Here is a 27,468-nt window from a genome sequence, read left to right on the forward strand (position 1 = left end):
ACTGGGTAATTTATAAAGAAGTTGAATTGGCTCACAGTCCACTGGTTATGCAGGAAGTATGGAAGCATCTGCTTTTGGGGAGGGCTCAGAGAGCTTTTACTCATGGTGGAAGGCAAAGAGGGAACAGGACTGAGAAGGGGGAGGTGCCACACACTTTTAAACAACCAGATCTCACAATAACTCACTCACTATCACAAGAACAGCACCGAGGGGATGGTGCTAACCCATTCATAAGAACTCTGCCCTCATGATCCAATCACCTCCCACCAGGCCCCACCTCCAACAATGGGGATTACAATTCAATATGAGATTTGGTGGGGACACAGATCCAAATCATATCACCACCAGACTGCCTGGATTTGAATTCCAATTTCACCACTCAGTGATGAATGCAAACTGCCTAGCTTTTTGTGCCTTTGTTTTTCAGAAAATGGAGATGATCATTATAATGACCACATAGAGTTGTTGAGAGGATTATATACATAATGCAGCTGGCACATAGTTAGGGCTTGGTTTTCTATTATTGTTCATATCTGAGAGATTCCACACAACATGGCCCCTCTTTTGTCTGGATGGTGATATATCTGCATGGGAGGCCTTGACCTTTGGCAATCATTCAGGAGCCACAAGAGTGTCAGCCTGAGGGCCAGCCGGTCTGCCGAGAAAGGAAAGGCAGAGAGACAGAAAGAATCTACGTCCTTGACAATGCCACTGGGCTGCTTTAACAACTGACCTAGAAGACCATTCCTCTTCTTGACTTCAAATTAGATGGGAGAATAAATTTCCTCACTCTTCAAACTATTTGAATTGGGGCATTTTTTTTTTTTTTTTTTTTGCAGTGAAAAGATCCTAACAAGTACACTGGCATATGCAATTGAATTTTTTATTAGTTCAAATGTTATCTTCACTGATATTTTGAATATAATTATTCATCTACTAACATTGTGTAGATGTTTTATAACATCAAACATTGTGTAGATGAGTACACAATTAGTTTTATAACATCAAACATCCAATATGTACTATCTGTATTCACCTCTTAAATAGCTCAGATATTTACCTGCATGTCACAAGTATGCTCTTGTTAATTTAACATCAAGCTATTATTTTCAATAACTAATATAGTTTCAATGACTAATACAGTTTAAATAACTAATTCAGTTATGGAAAATAATAATAACATCCAATAATAATATTGGATGTTTCCAGTGTGGATGTTGACACCCACACTATCCAGTTTATATTGGAATCTACTGAATGTTTCCACAATAATGTTGAACTTCTACTACTTGTTGATCTTCTCTTACATTGAACTAGCAGCTTTCTTTTTTTGAGACAGGGTCTTGCTGTGTTACCCAGGCTGGAGTGCAGTGGCACAACCTTTGTCTCACTGCAACCTCCACCTCCTGCGCTCAAGCGATTCTCCCACCTCAGACTCCCGAGTAGCTGGGATTACAGACATATGCCACCTCGCCCGGCTAATTTTGTATTTTCAGTAGAGACGGGGGTTTCACCATGCAGGCCAGGCCGGTCTTGAACTCCTGACCTCAAGCAATCCTCCCGACTCAGCCTTCCAAAGTGCTGGGATTACAGGCATGAGTCACTGTGCCCAGCCCTGGACTAGCAGCTTTCTGAAAGCCACTCTACCACAGATGTATTATCTCTCATTTTTCCTCTCATTTCTCAAATAAAATTTTAAAAGCCATGCTGAAACTGGATTAGTTATATAAAATAATAGCTTGGTTTTAATAAGAGCATACTTATGACATGCAGGTAAACTTCTGAGCTATTTAAGAGGTGAATACAGATAGTATATCCATCTAACAGCTTGAACTATTTAATATACTAGAAAAAGGTTTTTATATGCATCATTTTATTTTAAAAATAAAATACTATGCCGGGCATGGTGGTTCACGCTTGTAATCTCAGCACTTTGGGAGGCCAAGGCTAGCGGATCACAAGGTCAGGAGATTGAGACCACGGTGAAACCCTGTCTCTACTAAAAATAAAAATAAAAATTAGCCGGGCGTGGTGGCGGGCGCCTGTAGTCCCCGCTACTCGGAGAGGCTGAGGCAGGAGAATGGCGTGAACCCGGGAGGCGGAGCTTGCAGTGAGCCGAGATTGCGCCACTGCACTCCAGCCTGGGCGACAGAGCGAGACTCCATCTCAAAAAAAAAAATAAATAAGTAAATAAAAATAATAAAATACAATACAATAAAATAAATAAAAATAAAATACTCAGAAGTAAGCAAAATGATAATAAAAAAAATCCCTGAAGAGTGCAAAATAAAAATCTCAAAACGAGCTGAGATATTCTAATCAAATATAAAAGGCCAACTTGGTGAGTACTGTGTGAATTTTAGAAGATGTGATTAGGAAGTTTGTTCATTAGGAATATATACATTTTGCACCTTTCTTCCCCATGCAATTTGGTTTAGGTAAACTGTGGGAAAGAGAGTTTCTGGGGTGCCAGTTGAGTTTGTCTTCCCTGTGTGAGACACCCATAGGGAGCCATGGGCAGCCTCTGAGGAGAAAAGTCTCCTTATTGCCTTCATGCCTTGATGCTCCGAGAGCATAACTGCTCAGCTGCATGCCACAGGTTGCTCAGGGAGATAACACTCCCTTGAAGCAGTGGAGTATAATCAAACATCCTGGCTCCTCCTGAAACCCATTCCCACCCATTTCAGTCCGGATAAGTTAAAGATCTTGAGTAGTTTAGACATACGACTTTGCTCAAGGAAATTCACAGAAACTGCCACTGCTATACATCTTATTGAATGACTCACGAGTTCTCCTTCACTGATTAATCCTTTTCCTCATTCCCTCCTCCCCCTCCCATCTGCCCTAAGAACGAAGAGCTTGTAAACCAATAAATTGGGCAGAGCCCGAGAGCTGCGGGCCTTGAGCAAGCCTCAGCCGCTCCGTCCCCTGGACTCGGCTTTTAAAGCTTATTCTGTCGTTTCTAACTCCTTTGTCTCTGCCGGACTACGGGTACCTGCTGGGTGGTGTGGGGCTGGTTTCCGCCAACAGTAAACAAGATGAGTCTTCTTGGAAGAAGAAACTGAGTTTAACCCTGAATACTTGACCTGCAAGGCTTGGTTGCTGGGCTAATTTGTAGTGAAGAGGATCACGCTAGTCAACGTGCAGACACAGGTGAGTGGGGAGAAGAAAATTAATGAAATCTACCTCATTCTCCACAGGACGAACCTGGGTTTACTTCTTAAGGGGACCTGATTTGTTAGGTGTATAAGTTTCCTATTGCTGTTGTAACAAGTTACCACAAACTTAGCAGCTTAAAACAACACAAATTCATTATCTCACAGTACCCTTAGGTTAGAAGTCTGGCAACCTTGGCTAGGTTTCTGCTTAGAATCTCACAAGGCCAAAATCAAGATGTTAGCAGGCCTGTGTTTTCTTTAGAGGTCCTAGGGGAGAATCCATATCCTTGTTCATTCAGGTTATTGGTGGAATTCCTTTTAAGGTCATTGTAGCACTAATGACTCATTTGTGTCTTATCTGTCATTTGAGAGGCATTACCAGTTTTTAGAGGCTTCCCACGTGCCTTGGTGCACAGCCTTCATCCTCCACCTTTAGAACCAGCAATGGTGGGTGACGTCTCTCACAGGCTTCCAATCCCTCCTCTGTCTCTCGATTCCACTGCATATCTCTGACCACTATTCTCCCTTCTTCTTCTACTGTTAAGAAATCCCATGGGGGCTGGGCACAGTGGCTCATGTTTGTAATCCCAACACTTTGAGAGGCCGAGGTGGAAGGTTCACTTGAGCCCAGGAGTTCGAGGTCAGCCTGGGCAACAAAATGAGACCCCCATCTCTACAAAAAATCAAAAAATTAGTTGGGCATGGTGGTGCATGCCTGTAGTCCCAGCTACTTGGGTAGCTGAGGTGGGAGGATTGCTGGAGGCCAGGAACATTAAGGCTGCAGTGAGCCATGTTCACGCCACTGCACTCCAGCCTGGGTGATAAAGTGAGACCATGTCTCAAAAAAAAAAAAAGAAAAAGAAAAAGGAATCTCATGATTTTGCGTTGGGCCTACCGAAGACAGTCCAGAATAATCTCCTTGTCTTAAAGTCAACTGATTAGTAATGTTAATTACATGTCTTGACCCTGTTGTCAAGAAACTTAGCATATTCACAAAATCCAGGGCATAAGGAACCATTATTCAGCCCAAAAAATTAAAGATATGATCAAAGGAAGAAATATTAATAAAATTAAAACAAAATGCTGAAACAAATATCAGGGACAATCAGAGGAGAAAACAAAAAGGTAGTTCATGGTCACCTCCAGGAAATCACATGTCTACTGCACTGCCAAGGCTCTGTGGCAGTCTTGAATTCTCTGCCAACTTCTAAACTATGTTTCCTGGGCTCTTGGTGGGAATCCGGCCCCTGAGAAATCTCAAGAGAAAGGAGATTGTAATCAATTGGCCACTTCTATCTCCAGCCACAGCACAACTGTGGTTATTGTTTATGTCTAGCGTATCTGATAACACCAGCATTAGGGCTCTCTGATCTACTGCCAGAGTGGGCGGCGGTGTCAACAAGGGATGCTTTTGTACACATTTTCCTTCCGGACTTACAAGAAACATAATTTCACACACTAAACCTGTTTTATCCTCTTATCATGAACAGTTGTCTGGAGGAGTTGTTGGCTCTCTCCCTGAAGGCTCTTAGAAGAAAGCAGATTAATATCATTACCTAGTTTCTTGATTTTGTGTCTCTTGCCCTCATAATACCAAAAGAAGGAAAGCCAGAAAGCATCAGGGTAAATGAAACCAAAAGTGTAACTGACCTTTACCTACTTTTTGCTGCAGCTCAGTATCCTGACCATGTTAAAGGGCCCAGAGTATGTTATTGTCCTCCAGAGCATTCTTCCATTTCTCTGTTAGGGGCTTCAGAGTGTAAAGATGCAAGTGACATCACTGATGGCAAGGTGGAGAAGTTTCTTACAAGACCTTGGGGGCTGGATATCTCTTATTAAAGGTGATCACTCACATGGATATTGGCCCAGAATGATTTCTGGAAAGACTTCTTGTTCCCTCCTTGTATTCGTTTCCTGGGGCAGAGTCCCAGAAGCCAGGAGGTTTATTGTCTTACAGAGGCTTGAAGTCTGCAACCAAAGTACCAGCAGGATAGTGCCCTCCAGAAATTCATGTCCTACCCCAAACCTTAGAATGTGATCTTATGTAGAACTGTGGTCATGGCAAATGAACTTAATTAAGCTCTAAGATTTAGATGAGGAAGAAAGAGGTGGAAGAAGGGGACTAGGTTGCTAGATTCTTGAGAGGGGGCCGTCTAAATAAGAACTGTAGAAACGAACCCTGCAGCCCTCAGAGCAATGCCGGCGCAGAGAAATAATTTACCTTGATGACCAGAACTCACCAACAGATCCCAGCTGCTGTAACTAGTTATAATTGGCTGAACAAGCTCAGAGGACCTGTTTCTTTTTCCAGAGGCTAAGATTTCTCAGAGTCTGGGATTAGAAGAGTCTGAGATCTTTGCTGTTTTTTCTCCCCTTCATCCATAAGTCTTCTTATCTTGGGATGTTCTAAGGAGGATCCTGTTTGCTCTTTTCATTTTTTCAAAAAACTATTGCTTCCAGCAGCTAAAAAAGCCTCAAGGTACACTGGAATCCACTATCTCTGAGAACAGTGCCTGTTATGCCCTGTTCTAACCTGTTCCTTGAAGGGAGGAGGTGAAATCATACTTACAGGTGGACACCAATGGACCAGGGGATGCTGTGTCCTAGGACGGACTCCTTAGGCTCTGCAACCTGGACCAGACTTACATCTAGACAGCCTTAAATCCTATGAGCAATAGCATCTCCTGCCATCCCTGCTGGGCAGCCTTGTGCAGATAACTGACCTTCATGGCTTCTCCAGGACCCCGGGATATTCTCTGAGAAGATCTGGGGAGTGCTGTAAAAAGGATGCCAGGCTGGGTGCAGTGGCTCGCGCCTGTAATCCCAGCACTTTGGGGGGCCGAGGCAGGCAGATCACGAGGTCAGGATATGAAGACCAGCCTGATCGACATGGTGAAACCCTGTCTCAACTGAAAATACAAAAAATTAGCTGGGCATGGTGGCACATGCCTGTAGTCCTAGCTACTCTGGAGGCTGAGGCAGGAGAATTGCTTGAACCCGGGAGGCAGAGGTTGCAGTGAACTGAGGTCACACCATGGCACTCCACCCTGAGCCACAAGAGCGAAACTCCATCTAAAAAAAGAAAAAAAAAGAGTAAGTTGTGGTCATGGGCTAGTGCTTGGATGGATTTGAAATTTAGGCTCACATAAGCTGGGTACTCAAAGGCAAAAAAAGCAGAACAGTCTCAGCAAGACTTCAGATTCCTTATAATCAGCCACACAGACTCAAAAACAATTATGCTTAAATAAGAGACAACTTTGGAAATGTCTTCAAGAAACAGGAGAATTAATACTGTTAAAATGTCCATACTACCCAAAGTGACCCACAGATTCAATACAATCTCCATCAAAATTCCAATGGCATTTTTAACAAAAATGGAAAAAAAAAATCCTAAAGTTTGTATGGAACCACAAAAAAAACCGAAATAGTCAAAGCAATCATGAACAAAAAGGACAAAACTGGAGGCATTATACTATCAGACTTCAGAATGTACTACAAAGCTATATTAATCAAAACAGCATGATACTGGCATAAAAGCAGACACATAGGCCAAAGGAACAGATAGAAAGCCCAGAAACAAATTCCTGCATTTACAGTTAACTGATTTTTGACAAGGTGCCAAAACACACAATGAAGAAAGGAAAGTCCCTTCAATAAAAGACATTGGGAAAATTGGATATCCACATACAGAAAAATGAAATTAGACTCTTACCTCACACTATATTCAAATATCAACTTGAAATACATTCAAAACTGAAATGTGAGTTGTGAAGCTGCAAAACCATTAGAAGAAAACATAGAGGAAATGTTCTATGACATTGGTCTGGGCAAAGATTTATTGAATATGCCCCCAAAGCATAGGCAATAAAGGCAAAAATAGCCAAATAGGATTGCATCAAACCAAAAAGCTCCTGCACAACCAAGGAAACAATCAACAGAATGAAGAGACAACCTATAAAGTGGGAAGAAATATTTGCAAAGCATACATCTGATAAAGGATTAATATCCAAAGTGTATGAGGAAGTCAAACAACTCAATCGTAAGAAACAAATAACCTGAGTAAAAATGGACAAAGGATCTGAATAGACAGTTCCTAAAAGAAGGCATACAAATGACCAACAAATATAAGAAAAAATAGGCCAGGTGCGGTGGCTCACACCTATAATCCCAGCACTTTGGGAAGCTGAGGTGGGCAGATCACCTGAGGTCAGGAGTTCGAAACCAGCCTGGCCAACATGGTGGAACCCCGTCTGTACTAAAAATACAAAAAAATTAGCCAGGCATGGTGGCACGTGCCTGTAATCCTAGCTACTCAGGAGACTGAGGCAGGAGAATCGCTTGAACCCGGGTGACAGAGGTTGCAGTGAGCTGAGGTCACGCCACTGCACTCCAGCCTGGGCAACAGAGCAAGATTCCGTCTCAAAAAGAAAAAATGCTCTCCACCTTGGGTGGAGATTGAGATGCTTATGAGGCACACGACATATGAACAAGCATGTACAGCTACTGTGCATGTGCATCTAGAGGACCACCCAGAACATGCTTACTAGTAACACCTCTTCCCACCCCCTTATGAGTAATGTAAGACTCCCATAAAGGGAATCTCCTCAGTGCCAGTCTTTGCTGTCTCATCCTCATGAGCAGCCTACCCTGGATCTTCTTTCTCTCAGAATATACTGTCTGTTCTGCACTTTTAACTTTCAAAACATTCTTTTTACTTTGGAATAAATTATTCTATGCTGCATCTCTTTTTCTGTTTGTCTTTTGTTTAAATTCTTCTAAACTAAGAAGATAAAAACTGAAGTATCACAATAGCTGTCAACAAGTATATAGCCAAAGAAAATGGAATTAGTATGTTGAGGAGTTATCTGTACTACCATGTTCATTGCAGCACTATTTACAATAGTCAAGATATGAAAGCAGCATAAGCATCCATCAATGAATGAATGGATAAAGAAAATGTAGTATATGCACATGATGGAATGTATTCAGCCTTAAAAAAGAAGGAAATCCTATCATTTGCAACAATATGAATGAACTGGGAGGGCATTATGTTAAGTGAAATAAGCCAGGCACAGAAAGACAAATACCACATGATTTAACTTACATGTGGAGTCTAAAAAAGTTGAACTCATAGAAGTAGAGAGCAGAACAATGGTTACCAGTGGTTGGAGAAAGGGGGTTGGGAAAAGTTTGGTTAAAGGTTACAAAATAAGTTTAAGAGATCTATTGTACAACATGGTGACTATAGTAAATAATGATTATCTGTATTTTTGAAAATTGCGAACGGAGTAGTTTTGAAGTGTATTCACCATAAAAAAAAAGCATGTGAGGTAATGCATATGTTAATTAGCTTGATTTAACCTTTCTACAGTGTATACATATTTTAAAACAACATATTGTATATAATAAATATATTCAATTTTAATTTGTCAATTAAAAATAATTTTCTTAAGAAAAATGTGAAATATTAGATTTGAAAAATAACCAATAAAACTTACAGAAATAAAAAGCAAAAAAAAATTATATTTAAAAAAGCCAATAGATGTAATTGGCAGCAGACGGGATATTGTAAAAGAGGTAATTCATGGATTGAAAATTAGGTTAGAAAAAAACATTCAGAATGTAGTACAGGGAAACAGAAAGGCATAACACATGGAACAGAGATTAAGAGGCACGAAGGAGAGGGTAGTAAGTCTTAAGAGATGCTTTATTAGAGTTGTGGATAGCAAGAGAGTGAAAATGGGGCAGAGGTGGTACTGAAAGAAATAATGGCTGAGAATTTTTAGGACTAATGAAAAACACCAGTGCATAGAGCAAGAGGCAACAAATTCTAGGAAAGGGAAATGAAAAGAAATCTACATCACAGCCAGGCACGGTGGCTCACGCCTGTAATCCCAGCACTTTGGGAGGCAGAGACGGGAAGATCACCTGAGGTCAGAAGTTCAAGACCAGCCTGGCCAAAATGGAGAAACCCCATCTCTACGAAAAATACAAAAATTAGCTGGACATGGTGGCGGGCGCCTGTAATCCCAGCTACTCGGGAGGTTGAGGCAGGAGAATCACTTGAACCCAGGAAGGCGGAGGTTGCAGTGAGCCGAGATCCTGCCACTGCACTCCAGCCTGGGCAACAAGAGCAAAACTCCATGTCAAAAAAAAAAAAAAAAAGGAAATCTACATCAAGAGGCAGCTTAGTAAAAATGTAGAATTCCAAAGATAAGCAGAAAATTTAAAAGTTGTCAGAGAAAAAAGACAGGTTGCTTTAAAGAAACAACGGTTGGCCGGGCGCAGTGGCTCATGCCTGTAATCCCAGCACTTTGGGAGGCCAAGGCGGGCAGATCACGAGGTCAAGAGATGGAGACCATCCCGGCTAACACGGTGAAACCCCGTCTCTACTGAAAATACAAAAAATTAGCTGGGCGTGGTGGCGGGTGCCTGTAGTCCCAGCTACTTGGGAGGCTGAGGCAGGAGAATGGCATGAACCTGGGAGGCGGAGCTTGCAGTGAGCCGAGATAGCGCCACTGCAGTCCAGCCTGGGCAACAGAGCAAGACTCTGTCTCGAAAAAAAAAAAAGAAACAACAGTTAGACCGCTGACATTTTCCCTTTAACAGTGAAAGTTATAAGGCAGTGGTATAATATTTTCAACATACTAAGAAGGGATAATTCTCATCCTACAATATTATGCTCAGCAAAAGTATAAGAATAAACATTAAATAAAAATATTATCAGACCCCCCCACAAAAAATGGAAAAAGTTCACCATGAGTAGATCCTCCATTTATGAGGGATATACTTCAGATGGAATTAAATAATGCCAAATGAAAGAACTGAGCTGTATATTACCCTAAAGAAAGGGAAATATAGAGATTAAATTACAATAGATTAAACGTAGGCAAGATTAAGCAAAAAGTATAACATCCAAAATAGTAGACGGAAAAATAGATGATAACAAAATGATTAATCCAAAAAGAAGGCAAGAGAGAGAAAAAGAAATGTAGAACTTGTGGGACAAATAAAAAGCACAACATAGGATGGTACACTTAAACCCAAATGTATTAGCATTGCAATAAATGTAAATGGACTAAGCACTCCACTTAAAACACCAGCATTGACAAATAGGATTAAAATAAACAAAATCCAGCTTTGTAATGTTTAGTAAAGAAACATTTAAGACATATGCACACAGAAAATTTGGATGTAAAAGCATAGAAAATGATTACAGCATGTAAATATAAACAAAAGAAAATTTGTGTGGTTATATTAATATCAGACAAAATAAAGTTTATGACAATAGCATTAACAGAGAGGATCACCTTGTAATAATAAAAGTTTAATTTCCGAGTAATATATAAGAAATTGACATTACATGCATCTCAGATAGTCTTAAAATATATAATACAGGCTGGGCATGGTGGCTTGTGCCTGTAATCCCAGCACTTTGGGAGGCCGAGGCAGGTGGATCACCTGAGGTCAGGAGTTTGAGATCAGCCTGGCTAACATGGCGAAACCCCGTCTCTACCAAAAATATAAAAATTAGCCAGGCGTGGTGGTGGGCACCTGTAATTCCAGCTACTTGGGAGGCTGAGGCAGGAGAATCACTTGAACCTGGGAGGCAGAGGTTGCAGTGAGCCAAGATCACGCCACTACACTCCAGCCTGGGTGACAGTGACACCCTGTTTTAAGAAAAAAAAAAAGAAAAAAGAAATGTATGATGCCCTTTATGAAAACAAAGCATTTCAAACATCTAGATCAACAAAAGTTTCACAAGACCCCTAGAATCAAATTATAAAGCATTATTTGGAGAAATGAAAGAAGACCCAAATGAATAAAGGGATACATATACAATATGGAAGAATCAATACTGTAAAGATGTATGTGGTCATGTAACCAAACACCACCTGTTTCCCAAAAACCTATTGAAATAGAAAAACGCAGTATTAAAAAAAAAAGTGGTATATGGGCTCCAGATTGATATATAGATTTTTTAGAAATCACAACAGTTTCTTTTTTTTTTGAAACAGGGTCTCTCTCAGTCACCCAGGCTGGAGTGCAGTGGCATGCCTATGGCTCACTGTAGCCTCAACCTCCCAGGCTCGATCAATCCTCCCACTTCAACCTCCCAAGTAACTGTGATTACAGGTGCATGCCACCATGCCTGGCCAATTTTTTTTTTTTTTTTTTTTTGTAGAGACAGGGTTTCTACATGTTGCCCAGGCTGGTCTTGAACTCCTTCCACCTCGGCCTCCCAAAGTGCTGGGCTTACGGGTGTGAGTCACCATGCCCAGCCATTTTTGTTTTGTTTTGTTTTGTTTGTTTTGTTTTTTGAGAAACAAGTTCTTTCTCTGTTGCCCAGGCTGGTGTGCAGTGGCACAATCATAGCTCATAGTAACCTCAAACTCCTGGGCTCCTGAGTAGCAAGGACTATGAGCTTATGGGACCATACCCAGCTAATTTTAAAATTCTTTGTAGAGGTGGGGTCTCACTATATTACCCAGGCTGGTCTGGAACTCCTGGCCTCAACAGCCTCCCACCTTGACCTCCCAAGGTTCTGAGATTACAGGTGTGAGCCACAGTGCCCGGCCCACAGCAGGTTTTTTTTTTTTTTTTTTTTTTGCGGGGAGGGGGAATGGAAAATGACAAAACGATTCTAAAATTTATATAGAAGTGAAAATAGTCACTGCTAGTCAAGACACTCTTGAAGAAGAAAGGGGACTTAACTAATTCTAAAGATATTAAAATCTATTCTAAAGCTACTAAAATTATGACAGTGTGGTTGTAGCACAAGAAAGGCCGAATAAACCAATGGAACAAAATTAAAGTTCCAGAAATACACACTGTTATATATACACACTCAGTTTGTGACAAAGGAGATACTACACAGCTATGGAGAAATGACAATTTTTTCAATAAATAGTGCTGCATCAATTAGACATTCATTCAGTGTGGAAAAAAATGAAACTCACACCTTACTTCACACTTTACATCTCCAAATTCCAAGTATATTGAAGACCCTCATGTGACATGTAAAATTTTTAAAAATCTTCTAAAAGATATCTGTATCTATAGAAGAGTATCTGAATTCTGCCGGGTGCGGTGGCTCACGCCTGTAATCCCAGCATTTTGGGAGGCCGAGGCAGGCAGGTCACCTGAGGTCCAGAGTTCAAGACCAGCCTGACCAACATGGAGAAACCCCGTCTCTACTAAAAATACAAAATTAGCCAGGTGTGGTGGTGCATGCCTGTAATCCCATCTACTCTGGAGGCTGAGGCAGGAGAATGGCTTGGAGGCGGAGGTTGCTGTGAGCCAAGACCATGCCATTGCACTCCAGACGGCAACAAGAGCAAAACTCCATCTCAAAAAAAAAAAAAAAAAAAAGAAGAGTATCTGAATTCTGTGTGACCTTGTGGTAGGGAAAGAATTCTTAAACAGAACGAAAAAAAAAAAAGGCTAACCCTAAAAGAAATGATGATGATGTACTAAATTAATCTTAAGAAATTCCACTCATCAAAAGACCATTAAAAAAGTAAAGAGACAAAGCACAGGAGAGAAGATTTGCAACACGTAAAACAAAAAGCTCTTATCCCCAAAATATATAGAATTGTACAAATCAAAAGGAAAATGACAGACAACTTAATCGAGAAATTAGCAAAAAACTTGAAAAGCATTTCAAACAATAATCAATAAACATTTTTAAAGGTATTCAATCTTATTAGTAATCAGGGAAGTAAAAATTAAGGCTAAAATAAATACCAATACACATCCACAAGGAATAGTTAAAAAGACTAATAAGGCAGGGTGCAGTGGCTCAAGCCTGTAATCCCAGCACTTTGGGAGGCCGAGGCGGGCAGATCACAAGTTCAGGAGATCGAGACCATCCCAGCTAACACAGTGAAACCCTGTCTCTACTAAAAATACAAAACATTAGCCGGGCATGGTGGTGGGCGCCTGTAGTCCCAGCTACTCGGGAGGCTGAGGCGGGAGAATGGCGTGAACCCAGGAGGCGGAGCTTGCAGTGAGCCGAGATTGCGCCACTGCGCTCTAGCCTGGGTGACAGAACGAGACTCCGTCTCAGAAAAAAAAAAAAAAAGACTAATAACACCAGGTATTAGTGGAGCAATGAGAACTCTCATATACTGTAGATGGAAAGGTAAATTGGTACAATATGGTTTTTCATTATCAATTTTTTTTTTTCTTTTTGAGACAGAGTGTCACACTGTCACCCAGGCTGGAGTGCAGTGGTGTGATCTCAGCTCACTGCAACCTCTGCCTCCCAGGTTCAAGCAATCCTCCCATGTCAGCCTCCTGAGTAGCTAGTATTACAGGCATGCATCACCACACCTGGCTAATTTTTTTTTTTATTTTTCGTAGAGAGGGGTTTCACCATGTTGGCCTTGAACTCCTGACCTCAAGTGATCTGCCTGCCTTGGCCTCCCAAGGTGCTGGGATTACAGGTGTGGGCCACCGAGCCTGGCCTCATTATCTATTAAAGTTTAAACACAGACATGCACTATGACCCAGTAATATTCTACTCCTAGGTATATACCCTTAAGAAATGAGAGCACACTGTGCAAAAAAATTTACAACACTCTTCGTAGAAATATTATTTACAATAGCATCAAGCTGAAAACAACACAAATGCCTATCAGTAATAGAACATGTCAGTAAATTGTCCTGTGCGCATACAGTGGGATACTCTATAGCAACAAAGGTGAAGAAACTACAGCTACTTGCCACAGCATGGCTGACTCTTACAAATGTAATATTCACCAAAGGAAGCCAGATATAAAATAAATAAACTGTATTATTCCATTTGTATACAACTTAGAAATAGGCAAACCTAATCTATGGTGTTAGAAGTCAAACTATCTGGTTACCTTTTGGGGGATGAGTGCATCTGAGTATTGGGAGAAGGCAAGAGATGGGGCTTCAGGGCTGCTGGTAATTTTTTATTCCTTGACTTGAGTGTTGATAATATTGATGTGTGGACTTTCTGTTAATTTATTGATCTCTCGTTTATCATACATATATTTTTCTGTATGTTACAGTTCAATAAAAATATAATTAGAAAAATAATTCCCACTAAGAAATTTCAACCCCACTGAGCCCCAGGGGAGCAGGAAAGTGTGGCCAGCCTCTTGCATTGCTTTGTCTCCAAAATAAACTACTAAAATCAAACAGCAAAAAAAAAAAGAAAAGAAATTTCAACCCCAAATGCCTTCATTGGAGAGTTCTATTTTAATTCAAAGAAGAAATAATTTAAATAATTTACACAATCTCATTTAGAGAAATGAAAAAAAGGAAATATTCTTCAACCAATTTGTGAAGTGACGTTATATTGAGAGAACATACTTTAAAAATAATTGCCTTAGACATAAAATATACTTGAAAAATATTGGCCTCAGGCTGAATTAATAGTCTAAATATATAAGGAGCTAAATACAGATTGATAAGAAAATTACCAAGTATCAGCCGGGGGCAGTGATTCATACCTGTAATCCTAGCACTTTGGGAGGCCGAGGCGGAGTTCAAAACCAGGCTGGCCAACACGGTGAAACCCCGTCTCTACTTAAAAACACAAAATTTAGTGGGGCATGGTGGTGCACACCTTTCATCCCAGCTACTGGGAAGCTGAGGCAGGAGAATCACTTGAACCCAGGAGGTGGAGTTTGCAGTGAGCCGAGATTGCACCACTGCACTCCAGCCTGGGCGACAGAGTGAGACTTTCTCTCAAAAAAAAAAAAAAAAAGAAAAAGAAAAAGAAAAAGAAACAAAAAGAAAAAGAAAAAGAAAATTACCAAGTACCAAATAGATAGGTAAGAGCATAACTTATATAGCAAATCAATTTGTTTTTTTTAAAGTTCAACCTCACTAGTAGTTACAAAAAGTTATATAAATTAAAAAGTTATTTTCTTAATTACCAAATGGTATATATTTTTTAAATGATATTCTCCAAGGCTGGGGAACCTACACATTGGTAGAATCATTTTGAAGGGGAATTTGGCAATCATATAAACAGTATAAAATTGTTAGCATCCTTTAATCCAAATACTATATTTCTAAGAATTTATCTTTTTATTTATCTTATGGAAGTAATCCTAAATAAGGATAATGATTTAAGCAGAAAAGTATAATCTTGTCACTATCTCACATGGTGAAAAACTGGAAATACCTGAAATGTTCTACGTTAGTGGCCTGGTTAAATAAACTATGGTGCATTCACTTGGCGGTCTATTTTTATGTGATCATTAAAAATAATGTGCATAAATAATATTAATGACAGTAAAATATGCTAAGAATATAAGTACACAAAAAGGCTAAACACAAAAGTGTATAAAGATTTTGATATCAATTATCTATTTTAAAACATATTCAAAAGAGGCCAGAAGAAAAGACAAAGTACTAAGCAGTTTTTCTACTTTTTGGAATTTCCTCCAGTTTTCAAACTTACTATAATAAGTGTATGTTCCCTTTTAAAAACCTGCCCAAAGCATCTTTTTAAAAGTACCATAATAGCAATAGAAAGAAAGAATATTACGTATCTATTTCTCACTTTAGTCATACATATTATTCTTAATATTGTAATTTTTAAAATGTTGGCCGGGCGCAGTGGCTCACGCTTGTAATCCCAGCACTTTGGGAGGCCAAGGCGGGCGGATCACCAGGTCAGGAGATCGAGACCACGGTGAAACCCTGTCTCTACTAAAAATACAAAAAAAAAATTAGCCGGGCGTGGTGGCGGGCGCCTGTAGTCCCAGCTACTCGGAGAGGCTGAGGCAGGAGAATGGCGTGAACCCGGGAGGCGGAGCTTGCAGTGAGCCGAGATCGCGCCACTGCACTCCAGCCTGGGTGACAGAGCGAGACTCCGTCTCAAAAAAAAAATAAATAAATAAATAAAATAAAATAAAATAAAATGTTACAAATTTATATATTCTGTGCTCAACATTAAAACCGTGTTCATCGATGGCCAGGCACAGTGGCTCACACCTGTAATCCCAGCACTTTGGGAGGCTGAGGCAGGTGGATCACTTGAGGCCAGGAGTTCGAGACCAGCCTGGCCAACATGGTGAAACCCCATCTCTACTAAAAAGACAAAAAAAATAGCCGACTGTGGTGGTGCACACCTGTAGTCCCAGCTACTCGGGAGGCTGAGGCAGGAGAATCGCTTCAACCCAGGAAGCAGAGGTTGCAGTGAGCCGAGATGGCACCACTGCACTCCAGTCTGGGCGACAGAGCAAGACTGACTCGAAGCAAACAAACAAAACACAACAACCCACAAAACAAAACTAAACCAAAAAACTGTGTGCATGGAACATTTTAAATTTTTTTCTATAACAGAAGCCAAGTTAAGTTGATTTTATGTCTGTGGATCTTGATGTTTTCTTTGTAGGTCTTTAGCCCTTGATAGAAAAAAGATTTCATATATTTGTTATAGGTCTTCAATAAATAAATGTTGGCTGGACCTTAGTGGAGGACAACTCTGAATATGACAAAGAGGATGAAACTGTTCAGTACTCTCTAAGATTTTCAAGACAGACTATTGAAGTAGCTGCTTTTATCAGTTCTCTGTGGAAATCCTTATCTTCATTTAAGATATGAGACCTCCATAGAGTTTATACCGTCCGTTTGTCCATCTTTGGCATAATATTGTCAGAGGGATGAGCTTTAAGTACCTTGGCCACATTTCATAGTCTCTGAGTTTTACATCTGCCTAGAAAAGCCTTCTTAATTCCAAGACTGTTTTTAAATGAAGTGCTTTCTTCTAGTAAATTTATAAGTGTTTTTATGTTAAAGTACTAGACCTAATTTTAATTAAATTTCATCTAAGATACAAGAGAGGGTTCAGCTAATTCTCTTTCAAGTAAGCAGTTAGCTGTTGTAACACCATTAATTGAATCATTCTTCTTTTCCCTACTAATTAGAAATTCCCCCTTTATTCTATGCTAAATTCTAAATGTATTTGTTCCTGTTTTTAGATGTATTTCTCTCCACTATTCTGTCAGTACCAAACTCTTAATTACTGTAGCTTTCCAATACATTTTAGTATTAAGTTCATCTCTGTTTCCCCAGCCTCCCCACCAAATTTGCCTGGCTTTAAAGCAAAATTAAAATGGAGGCCAGGCCTGAAGAATTCCTCAGCAAACATAACTAACTAAGCCTTAAAAATAGCCTTAGCCTTGCTTAAACTATAAACATAGGTGAAATTTAACTTGAATTATTTTTGGTAAAAGTTATGTCAGTCAGAACCTAAACCTCAGCCAATCATAAGTGGCCAATTAACATATGATTATGTGACTAGGGACTTTCCAGCAAAGTAAACCAAAAAGGGTAATTTTGTAACTACAGCCAATTAAATTTCTTTTATTTTGCTTCCTCATTTTCCCAATAAATGTTTTCCTCCAATGTTTCATCACAAGAACACTACACCTCTTTCAGTTTGGTGTTCCCCAATTTGTGAATTTCTCCTTACTCAAAATCTTTAAAATTTCATTGTTCTTCAGATTTTTCTTTAACACAGTATTTTTACCTCTGATGAATTTTATGCTGACTTTGTCAAATTTACAAAAAAAAACTCTGTTGGTGTTTAGATTTATAGAATTTATAGATTTATCTGAGAAAAAAATGGCATGGGTCCCAAATCAAGTCCTTTTATTCATTTAAATTTTCTTTTATGTCCTTGAGTATATTTTAAACATTTCTAAAAATAATTCTCTTGGTTACAAAAATTGCTAATTTTTTGTTGTTATTCTCATTGTTATTGTAAATGGGCATCTGTCTTTTATTATATCTTTTTAGTGATTATTGTTTGAATAAATAAAAACTACCATTTTTGTATTAATTTTGTAACCAGTCACTCTAGCTAATAGTCTTCAAAGTTTCATTTTGTTTCCCAGTTAAGTTTCTTGGATTTCCCAGGCATGAAACCACATAATGTGCAAATACTGCTAATTTTGGCCTTTTCCTTAAAGATTTTTAAATCTCATTTATTTTGTCTAATGGCACTGGCTAGTACTTACAGTATAAATTTATATCAAAGTGGTGATAATATGCATATTTATTTCATTCTTTTATTTATTTATTTACTTGATAGAGGTGGGGGTTTCACCATATTGCCCAGGCTGGTCTCGAACTCTGGGCTCCTGGGTGACCCACTTGTCTTCGCCTCCCAAAGTGCTGAGATTACAGCATATTTATTTCATTGTTCAAACCAATGTGAGTTCTTTTAGTGCTTTATCCTTAAACATAATTCTGACCATTAGTTAAGGAAGTATACCTCTAGCACTACATTTTTCAGATTACATATGTTAGTGGAGAGTGTTTGAGAGTGGTAGTTGAATTTTACCTATCTTTTAAGAACCTTTTGAACATTTAATTTTTATTTTTTTACCTATTTATATGACAAGTTATGTTTATATGACAAATTTCCTAACATAGAAGCATTCTTAGGTTCTTGGAATACACACTGAATTGTAACTATTATTCTTGTAATATGCTACTAGATTCCAGCTATTAGTAGTTCAAGATTGACATTAAGTGAAATCGGTCTGAAGTTGTTTTTGTGTGTATGTGAACATTCTTTGTTCATTTTTAAAGCTTCATACACAGAATTTATGAAAAATCTGTAAAACAAGATAAGCAACTCAATATTAAAACAATAAAAGATATAAATACGCTGCCGGGCGCGGTGGCTCACGCTGTAATCCCAGCACTTTGGGAGGTTGAGGCAGGCGGATCACAAGGTCGGGAGATCGAGACCATCCTGGCTAATACGGTGAAACCCAGTCTCTACTAAAAATACAAAAAATTAGCTGGGCGTGGTGGCAGGTGCCTGTAGTCCCAGCTACTCTGGAGGCTGAGGCAGGAGAATGGCATGAACCCGGGAGGTGGAGCTTGCAGTGAGCCGAGATAGCGCCACTGCACTCCAGCCTAGGCGACACAGCGAGACTGTCTCAAAAAAAAAAAAGATAAATAGGCAATTCTCAGGAGTTAAAATGCCAATAGCTAATAAAGATATGGAAACAGATCAACCTCAATAGTAATCCAGAAAACACAAATTAAATAAGGTGTTAGCTTTTTCTCAACAAATTGGCAAAAGTAAGAATTATTGAAAAAAGTTAGAAAAAGTGTGGAGAAATGAGTTATCCTATGTGTTGCAGGAAATGGTGGAAATATTGACTACTATATATTTTTTAATTTTAACAAATTAAATTAATAAATAATTCTCCATATTAAAAATGCAAAGTGTAAAGAAGCATATATATGTCCCCTCACTGCCATTTCCCCTTTTTGGGGGGAAAATGATGTTTTCAGTTTTTAATGTGTCCTTCCAAAAATATTTTAAGCCCATAAACACATTTTCACCCTCTTCCTCCTCCACCAACTTTTCTGAATTATAATTGAAGTACAATAAACTGGACATATTTGAAACCTACAATTTGTTTGGTTTTGACGTATGTTTACATACGCATATACCTTAGAAATCATCAGTGAGTCCATATAATCAACATAGTCATCTCCCCGCAAATTTCCTTACTTTCCTTGGTAATCTCTCCCTCCCTCTCACCCTTCTCGACCTACTTCCAGGGAAACTACTGATCTACTTTTTGTCACTATAGATTAGTTTGCATTTTTTAGAAGTTCATGTAAATGGGCCAAGTGTGGTGGCTCACGACTGTAATCCCAGCACTTTGTGAGGCCAAGGTGGGCAGATAACCTGATGTCAGAAGTTTGAAACTAGCCTGGCTAACAGTGAAACCCCGTCTCTACTAAAAATACAAAAATTAGGCCTGGTGGTGCACACCTGTAATCCCAGCTACTCAGGAGGCTGAGGCAGGAGAATTGCTTGAACCCAGGAGGCAGAGGTTGCAGCGAGCCTAGATCACACCAATGTACTCCAGCCTGGGTGACAGAGCAAGACTCTGTCTTAAAAAAAAAAAAAAAAAAAAAAAAAAATTAATGTAGACAGAATAATACAGCATATACTTTTTGCCAGTTCTATTTCATTTTGCATAAATGAAATTATTATTTTGTGATTCATCATAATTATTTCGTAATTCATCATGTTATTTCGTGATTCATAATTATTTCGTGATTCATCATGCTATTTTATGAATAGTTCATTTTTTATTGCTGAATAGTATTTTACTGTATGCATGTACCACAATTGGTTCATATATTCACCTGTTGATAGACATTTGGATTGTTTATATTTTGAGGCTATTACAAATAAAGGTGCTATGAGTATTTGTGTACATGTCTTTTTTAAACATATGTTTTAGTTTCTTTGGGTAAATATCTAGGAATGGTCTACTTTTAACTTTTTAAGAAATCAAACTATTTTCCAAAGTGTCTTTACCATTTTACATCATGTAGTATTTGTATTATTGTTGGTATCATCAAGTATCATATATCCCATTGTGGTCAGAAAATATATTTAATATGATGTGTACTTTTTTGAATTTGTTAAGACTTGTTTTGTGGTCTAAGATATGGTCTATTTTGGAGAATGTTCTGTGCGCTGATTAAAATAATGTGTCTTCTGTGGCAGTTGGGTGAAATGTTCTGTCAATGTCAGTTAGACCTATTTGGTCTAGTGTATAGTTTAACTCTAATGCTTCTTTGTGGACATTCTGTCTGGATGATCTGTCCATTACTGAGAGTGGGATGTTGAAGTTCCCTACTATTGTTGTATTGCAGTCTATCTCTCCCTTTAGATCTGTTAATGTTTGCTTTATATACTTGGGAGCTCCCCTGTTGGGTGCATAGATACTTATAATTGTGATATCTTCTTGCTGAGTTATCATTATATAGTGACCTTCTTTTTCTCTTTTTACAGTCTCTGATTTGTAGTCTATAGTATCTGATGTAAGTACAGCTACTCCTGCTCTTACTTGGTTTCCAGTTGCATGGAATATTTTTCTCCACTCCTTTACTTTCTGTCTGTGTGTGTCTTTACCGGTGAAGTGAATTTCTTCTAGGCAGCATATAGTTGGGTCTTGTTTCTTTATTCATTCAGCCACTCCGACTTTTCGTTGGAGAATTGAGACCTTTTAAATTGTGTTATCATTGATGCATAAGGACATATTACTGAAATTTTGTTGCTTGTTCTCAAGTTGTTTTGTAATTCCGCTTTTCCTTTCTTACTGTCTTTTTTTGTGGTTAATCAATTTGGCTATGACAGTATGTCTTAATTTGTTGCTTTTTATTTTTAGTGAATCTATTATAGGTTTTTGCCCTGTGGTTACCATGAGGCTTACAAAAAACACATCATAGATATAATGAGACATTTTAAAGAGATGACAACTTATCTTAGATCACAAAGAAAATAATAGAAACAAACAAAAAGAAAAAGAAAAAATAACCCTCTACACTTTAACTCCATCCCCCTCACATTTTGACTTTTTGTTGCCTCAATTTGCATATTTTATACTGCTTATCTCTTAACAGGTTGCTCTAGCTATTACTGGTTTCGATAGATTTGTCTATGGGGCTTCATACTAGATTCATGAGTGAACTGCACACCACAATTACAGTATTAGTGTATTTTGGGTTTGTCCATGTACTTAACCAGTGGATTTTGTACCTTCAAATGACTTCTTTCTGCAGATTTGTGGGGGTTTTTTTCCTTCTCTTTAGCATTTCTTGTGAGATGGGTCTGGTGATGATAAATTTTCTCCACTTCTGTTTGTCTGGGAAGACTTTCTCTCTCCTTTAGTTGAAGAATAGCTTTGCTGGTTACAGTATTCTAACACGATAGTTTTTATCTTTTAGCACTTTGAAAATATCATCCCACTCCTTGCTGGTCTGTGTGGTTTCCATTGAGAAGTCTATTGCCAGATGAATTGAAGTTTCTTGCTATGTTACTTGCTTCTTTTCTCTTGCTGCTTTTAGGATCCTTTGTGCTTGACCTTTGAGAGTTTATTATATGCCTTGGGGTAGTCTTATTTGAGTTTAATCTATTTGGTGTTCTTTGTCCTTCCTGTACCTGGATATTTATACTTTTCCCAAGTTTGGGGAAGTTTTCTGTAGTTATTTCTTTTTTAAAAAATAATTTTTAAAAACTTTTTATTACATTATTTTGTTGAGACTGGCTTTTACTCTGTCACCCAGGCTAGAGTGCAGTGAAGCAATCTTGGCTCACTGCAACTCCTGCCTCCCAGGCTCAAGTGCTCCCCGCATCTCAGCCCCGCCAAGTAGGTGGGACTACAGGCATGTGCCGCTATGCCTGAATAATTTTGTATTTTTTTTTATAGAGAAGGGATTTTGCCATGTTGCCCAGACTGGTCTCGAACTTCTGAGTTCAAGTGATCCATACTCTTCAGCCTCCCAAAGTGCTGGGATTACAGGCATGAGCCACTATGCCAAGCTATTTATTTAAATAAGCTTTGTACCCCTCGCTTTTGCTCAACTCCCTCCTGAACATCAATAATTTATAGATTTGATCTTTCGAGGTAGTTTTCTACATCTTATAGGTTCCCTTCACCACCACCCCACATCCCTCCTGCTGCTACAGAGTCGGCTAACATTTACACCAGGGACAGCAGGGCAGATGGAGGAGCATGGACAGGCACACTCCTTCCATCCTTTCCTGGCAGTGTCTACGATTTCTCACTCTACTCATTGGAGCTGCAAGGTCAGAGTGAAATCCTGAGGCATATCAATTCCTGTGATGTGTGGCGGCCATTGCTACATCCAACATAAGATGTCTCGTGTGAAAGATGAGGCTACTCACCAGATACAGAGGCACAGGACTCCTGTCATCTACTCGCTGTCTCTTAACAAAAAGTTGCCATCCCCACCTTCCTTGAGCAGCAAGGTCTCACAGTCTTGCTTGGTCAGAGGGCTGATCCATGGAGAACCCTATTTAATCTTAAGCTGATTTGACAGCAGTAAAACCAGCCCCAACATTTTAATTATACATTCTAAGTGGAGGATATTCTAAGGATAAGTAGATTTGCAAAGAAATTCTATACTCATTCAGTGTTTATTGTTGCTATAAATAATTTTGATATTATTATTTAAAAACTGTATATTTTCTCTAAGATAAACTGAACACGTTTTTACATCAGTGCTGTCAAAAAATAGGCTTTCTCTTATAAGAAAAAAAGATACATGTAAAACAAATAATCTAAATAAAAATCAGGAAAATATATGCAAACTTTTGTTCTATTTTTTAGAATATGTATTTTCTAGTTCTTTTCTGTAAAAAGACCTGGAAGCAATGCAACCCAATATCAGTATGTATGCTTAGAGACAAAATTCTGATCCTTACATACTATTTCCCCATGAAAAGAATCAGGCATCTTTTGAGAAATGGCTGATCTCATGTCCACAGCAGATAATGAACAAGATAAGCCTGGGATACTTTCTTCTTCAAGAATTCAAAGAAATTTTGAAATTTGAATTCAAAGAAATTTGAAAGTATTAATGAAGGAATGTTAAAATAATATAGGAACCAACCTAAAGTTGGGGGAGGGTGCTCATATTGGCCACAAGTGAGAAAATTTAAGCACCAATATAGAGATGGTTGCAGTTAATTGAAATGGTTGATTAAGTTTATAAATTCATGAGAAAAGGAAAGAGTGAAGGCGAGACCTCCCTCCAAAAACAAAAAGGGGAAAAAAAAGGAGGGGAGAAAAGAGTACTGAATTCTCTATACTAGAAGATATTTATGAGGTTCTATAACAAAACATAGCATAAGGATTTTGTTTGGATCCTGATTAAAACAAAACCAACTACGACATGTTTTTTACCATCAGAGGAACTTTGAATATGGACCGGGTATTTTATAATACCAATGAATTATTTTTCACTTTTTTAGTTGGGATAATGGCATTAGATTATGTAAGAAAGCGTATGTATCTATTTTTAAACACGTATTGAAATATGTAGGGATGATAGCGTAATATATAGGATTTGCTTTCGACACTTGGATAAGAAGAAAGAAAGAAAAGTATACATAAAATAAGAGTGGCAAAAATAGTAATAAATATTGAGTTTGGCTTGGTAGATACTTTGGGAGTTCATTTACAATTATCTCAACTAATGCTTGGCTGAAAATGTCTAAAAGCAGTCCTCTGTTAGGCCAATTCTCTTGTATTATTAGCAGTTGAGAATGGTTTTCCATTTTACTAGAATACCCTTAATTTCTCACATTGTGGAAAGTAAGAATGAGATAGGCAAATTTGCAGGTAACGTTACTGCCCTAACTAGAGTCCCTTCTCCCAGGAATTTTGAATTGGGAGAAAAGGAAGAAATGAAGACAGGGAGAGAGAATGGTGATGAGTCTCTAGATATGGCTAGCCCTACAATAGCTGTGTACCAGTGACCATATTCTACCAGTAGGCAGGTGGAGAGAGAGCTGATCCAGAAAGAGAAAAGTAAATTAGACACATACAGAACAGGGTCAAGAGACAGTCCTAGTTGGTGTCCCCTTGGTTTTCATTTCCTAGATTAAGTGCTTTTTGAGTTCTGGCTACATGCTTGCCCTTGGGCTCTTTATTCTTGTAATTATCTACCCCTTAACCCCATCATAAGATAGTCTGCATTGGTGTTTGTTACATGATGCCAGTGGTATTTTATGAATCCAGCCCTATATAGCAAAGTCCATTGCCATTCCAAAGAAGTATTGGGTCAAGCTCATCAATGCCAACAGTGCTGGAGGAATTTTATTGCTGATAAATTGAATTGTATTGCACCTGTTTTCTTAAAAAGTGCATTGTTGGGACAGACCAGGTAGCACCTTCCACTTAATTCCTATTACTTATTTGGAAGTAGCAGCACATGGTGGTTTTATTCTTTTCATTTAACTTTGTAAACCATTCAGGGTGTATTATATGTTAAGGGTAAGACAGGGATTTAAATAAAAAAAACTAGCCAATTATTATTGTTATTATTATTGAGTCAGAGTCTTGCTCTGTTGCCCAGGCTGGAGTGCAGTGGTGCAATCTTGGCTCACTGCAATCTCCGCCTCCTGGGTCCAAGTGATTCTCCTGCTTCAGCCTCTCGAGTATGGATTACAGGCACACGCCACCATGCCTGGCTAATTTTTGTATTTTTAGTAGAGATGGGGGTTTGCCATGTTGGCCAGGCTGTTCTCGAACTCACGGCCTCAAGTGATCCACCTGCCTAAGCCTCCCAAAGTGCTGGGATTACAGGTGTGAGCCACTGTGCCTGGCCAAAACTAGGCAATTATATCAGAACCATTTCATAAGCGTATTAGGTTCTTCTACAGTGGCATCTCAATATTTCTGAACAAATGAGGACTATAAGGACTGAAGCTGAGGCAAGTGTCTAGGCCAATTAAAAGAAAATAACACATAGTATATATGTATCAAAATATCACATTGTACCCCATAAATACGAACAAATATTGTGTCCATTTAAAAAACTGAGTGAAAGATAGAGATTTCCCATATGCTCTGCTCCACACACACACACACACACACACACACACAAAGGAAGAAGGAGAGAAAGAAAGAACAAAAGAAAAAAAGCCAGGAAGCGCGCAAGAAAGAACGAGAGAAAGAGATATGGTTAGGCTTTGTGCCGCTACCCAAATCTCATCTATCTCATCTTGAATTGTAATCCCCACGTGTTGAAGGAGAAACCTTGTGGGAGGTGATTGGATCATGGGGGTGGTTCTTCCATGCTGTTCTTGTGAAAGTGAGTAAGTTCTCATGAGATCTGATGGTTTTATAAGTGTCTGGCATTTCCCCTGCTTGCACTTCTCTCCCCGGCTACCATGTGAAGAAGGTCCTTGCTTACCCTTTGCCTTCCACTATGATTGTAAGTTTCCTGAGGCATCCCCAGGCATGTGGAACTGCGAGTCAATTAAACTTCTTTATAAATTACCCAGTCTCAGGAAGTTCTTTATAGCAGTGTGAGAATGGAGAAAGAAAGAAATAAAAAGAAAAGAAAAGAAAGGAAAGGAAAAGAAAAGAAAAGAAAGGAAAGGAAAAGAAAAGAAGAAAGAAAGAAAAAAAGAAACAAAGAAAGAAAGAAAAGAAAGGAAGGAAGGAAAGAAAAAAGAAAGAAAGAAAGGGAAAGAAAGAAAGAGAGAGAAGAGTTTAGCAAATGTGATCACATGATCAGCATGGGGAACAAAGAGTGTTTAATCTGTTAGCTGTTCGTGCTGCAGAACAGGACTTATTGTTCTCTTTTGCCTTCCTCTTAACTCCTCACGATCTTCAAGGCAAACCAGGTTAGTCCTGCCACCATGAAACCTCTTGCTCAGCTTCTCCTCTTTCTCCTCCAGTTCCAGAAAGGTGAGTGAGTCAGGGGCTCCTTCCCTGACCTCCCATGGGGTAGGAAGTCTACACAGGCACAGCCCAGCCAGATATGTTCAGAACTGAGACCTCATATTAGGGAGATTGGGGGACAAGCAGATAGATGTTGAGAGACTCTAGGACATGGGAAAGACTAACTAGGGAGTGAATGTGGGCAAGGAGCAAAAGGAAAAGAGAAAAATCTAAGGTGCATAGAATAATGACATTGTGAAAGTCAGAGTTGGAAGCATTTTGAAAGGTTCTGCATTTTATCTCCGTTGTTTTAAAAAAGAAGAGAAAAGTACTGGAGGAATCAACAGGCTTCCCCAAAGCTGCACATCTCAATAGAGGCAGGATCAGGACTAAGAAGGAGGTGTCCTGTCTGTCATCTGAGATCTTTATATTACATACCATTGAGACACCAGAACTGCAGTGACAGTGAAAATCCAGTTCTGTGGGGCAGAAACATTTCAGAAAATAGGAAGTTGTGAGAGTTTCAATCTCAAACTGAAAAAAAAAGATGGACCAGGCAGGGCAGGGCTGGCCTCTGACTTCCCTAGTGGTCTCCATTCTGGTCTTCTAGGGCCAATAGCTCTCAGGAGAACACAACCCCAGAGACAGGGATGAGTGATCCTAGCTGGAAGGATCCCTGGAGTGATCACTGGAGATCCCAGCAGGAAGGAGAGTTTAAGCATTGCCCACTTTGAGCTCCAGCCACAACACCGCTGCTAATACCTGTTTATGTCCAACATTCTTGTGGGCCCCAACATAGGGGAGCTATGACTGACTGGGAGACTTGTGGGGAGGGACAATTGCCAGGGACATTTTGTAGCCTTTTCCTTCTGTGTTCACAGGGAATCTAGTTTCACAAAGCAGCTCAACCCCATTGATGGTGAATGGGGTTCTGGGGGAGTCAGTAACTCTTCCCCTGGAGTTTCCTGCAGGAGAGAGGATCCAGTTCATCATTTGGCTTTGCAATGGAACAACTTTTGCCTTCATAGAATCCTATGAAGGCAAAAGTCCAAACATCTACTTGACTTCTTCAAAAT

This window comes from Symphalangus syndactylus, chromosome 12 (genome assembly GCF_028878055.3).
Source record: "Symphalangus syndactylus isolate Jambi chromosome 12, NHGRI_mSymSyn1-v2.1_pri, whole genome shotgun sequence".
Lineage (NCBI taxonomy): Eukaryota > Metazoa > Chordata > Mammalia > Primates > Hylobatidae > Symphalangus > Symphalangus syndactylus.